The sequence below is a fragment of the Arachis ipaensis genome, chromosome B06 (assembly GCF_000816755.2).
Source record: "Arachis ipaensis cultivar K30076 chromosome B06, Araip1.1, whole genome shotgun sequence".
In the NCBI taxonomy this organism is placed as follows: Eukaryota; Viridiplantae; Streptophyta; class Magnoliopsida; order Fabales; family Fabaceae; genus Arachis; species Arachis ipaensis.
In genome coordinates, this window is record NC_029790.2 from 16,151,077 (window position 1) to 16,153,988 (window position 2,912).

A 2,912-nucleotide genomic window follows, 5' to 3' on the forward strand; every position below is an offset into this window, starting at 1 on the left:
CCACGGCTATTCTCCTTCCCTGAGGTTCGATTGGGTGCTCAAGACCTTCTCCTTTTCAGTTTGGGATTTTTAAGGTGAATTTGACTCCATCTTTGAACTTGAGATTTTGGATTCCATCGTAATTCCCCCGGCTGGATTTTGAAGAATAGACAATGATTAGGGATGTTTCATTGACCCAATTGTATTCTCAATAAGTTTCAATCTTGAATTGTATTTTATGTGTGTGGCAGTGTGGGTGAGTGAATGTCTTGTGTGGATTCCAATTTGAGGCCACAGTGAAAATGAAAAATTTTCCAGAAAGTTTTGAAGATTGGAGATTGAAGAATGAGAGAAGGGGGGCTGTTTGGCTTGGTAAAGAATTAAAATGGAAAGAAAAGGTAAGGGGCACTAGATCGGAGCAGCAAGGATACCTGAGGCTAAGGAAGTTTATCTTCATGCCTTTTATGTTTAATCTGGTTCATTAAGCTTGGTGGTCGTGCATGTTGATTAAAATCTTCTTGTTGATTACTTTTAGTTCATTAGGAGTGCTGTTAATTGTTTGTTTTGGATTGTATTCCCACTCCCTGTTTGGATTTGTGAGTACTAACTATCGTAAAAAAAATTGAGAGGGGGGTGTGCAGAAGGGGAAGAGATGAGGTGAGGAGACGACATCATTTTGAAGAAGATGCAGGGGGCAATTAGTTCTTTTTAGAATGAGACAAATCCATGTGGACACCTTACCTAACACATCAGCAGGAGATTTATTGCCAACTGACATTGGATTTTAGAATGGTTAGGGGGTGTAATGTCTTTTGGGAAAATGGCTAGAGACCGAAAAACGTATTAACTCTAATATATATTGAGCTTATTTATAAGAAATATTTTCACACACTAATCAAATACATTCCAAGTTAAAATAAGTTTTCAGTAAATTGTAAAATTATGTTTTTGGGTCTCTGCATTTTTTTTTTCTGTATCCTTCTAAATTTTAGTTGTTATTATAACTTGTAATAATGGGCTTTAACTTAATAGAAGAATACTTGAATAGTGACCCCTTAAACATAATAAATTAGTATTAACTCTAATATATATTGAGCTTATTTATAAGAAATATTTTCACACACTAATCAAATACATTCCAAGTTAAAATAAGTTTTCAGTAAATTGTAAAATTATGTTTTTGGGTCTCTGCATTTTTTTTTTCTGTATCCTTCTAAATTTTAGTTGTTATTATAACTTGTAATAATGGGCTTTAACTTAATAGAAGAATACTTGAATAGTGACCCCTTAAACATAAATAAATTAGTCATATAGGTCTTAGACAAATTAGTCATATGCTTGACATGATTGAACCCTCAGAAATTAGAACATAAAAAATAAGAGTAATATCCAAATCAATTACAAGAAAATTTTAGTCAAATACTTTAGTACTCAATAAATTTTAATCACTAAATTAATTTTTAAATTTTTATTTTATTAGATAAATTAGTTTTTATATCAGATTATTTTTCTAAATAAAGAGACTGATCTTAGAAATTTTTTTTTGTATTAAAACAGGGCTAAAGCCCAAAAGAAAAATTAACTACAAATGGTTCAGGATAAGGTATCTCCTCTAACATCTTTAGAGAGGAAAATTTCTAATTTTAGTTGTTTATCCCAAAATAAAAAATTCTCCTCTAATTTTATGCTCTTTTTAGCAAGGAGGGGGTGGCAAACGGGTAGCCCACCCCGCCAAAAACCCGCCTTGCGCCGGCTTAGAGAGGCGGTTTCGAATTTCTCCCCCACTCCGCCTAACGGTTGATCATAATCATGATCCATATCCATCACCCTCACTGGTGAATTTTTATGGGGGTGAGCTCATCCGGGGCTTTCACAGTGCCTGGCCGCCCTGACGACATAGGGTCAAAAGAGCTTCGAGTCTCAACCTGGAGCACGTGGTGGCTAGCCACTGCTTCCTCCCAGGGAAACTTTCATCTCCGATAGTGGAAGTGCAAACATTCACAATTCATTCAACAACATATATGCATTTATACTTAGCCATAATCATGGCTCCGTCGTAACACGGCAATGATCCAACCATCCGGCTCACGGTTAAATCCATAACCAGCCAATTCATTAACAATTACGGCCCTTCGGCCTATGGCATAACAAGCACTTCCACCGCCATCCTCCACATCTCACATAATCATCTTTGATCCTCATTGATCATTCATTTTTCCCTTGCTTCACTCGCAAGTTACCACATTCACTAGCTCCTTGTCTCATTGCTAGGCATATCATAATGATTTAAGACATAAGTGGTGAGCTCGGAGGCTTAGAAGTATGAAATTTGGCCTTTAAAACTCAAAAATCAACTTTGGGATGAAAACAGGGCCACGCGTATGCGAACTCCACGCGCACGCGTGGATGGCCACAAAACTCATCGACGCGCAAGCGTCATACGCGTGGACGCGCGGATTGAAAAATAGCCAAACGACGCGCAAGCGTCAGCCACGCGTACGCGTGGGTGCTCTTGCGCCCCAGGCACAAAACTGGCACAACTCTCGGAAAAATAGCTGGGCATTTGGTGCAGCGCATCGACGCGTCCGCGCACACCACGCGCACGCGTGGATGGTGCTTTCTTGAAGAACGGCGCGTACGCGCCAAGTGCGCCTACGCGCGGAGGGTCATTCTGCTAAAAATTTTCTAAGTTAAAAGTTGCAGAATTCACAGATTCAACCCCCAATCTTCCGACGGACATAACTTTCTCATTTTAAATCGTTTTCCGCCCGTTCTTCCAGCGGCGTGGACGTACCGGATCCAATTTCATTTCTAAACAAATTTGGTACAAAACGGGGATCCGTAGTCCAAGTTATGTCCCGTCAAAACATGCCCGAAAACCATGTTTTCATACAAAACCACAAGGTGCCATTTTCAAAACAAACCATTTTCAA

The 2,912-nt window shown here is 38.9% G+C and overlaps 1 long non-coding RNA gene across 1 annotated transcript; it reads left to right on the top strand.

The window, feature by feature from the left end:
• On the top strand, positions 1-822 carry LOC110263199. Its single transcript, XR_002348380.1, has 2 exons — positions 1-74; positions 231-822. It is a non-coding gene; the product is annotated as an uncharacterized LOC110263199 (long non-coding RNA).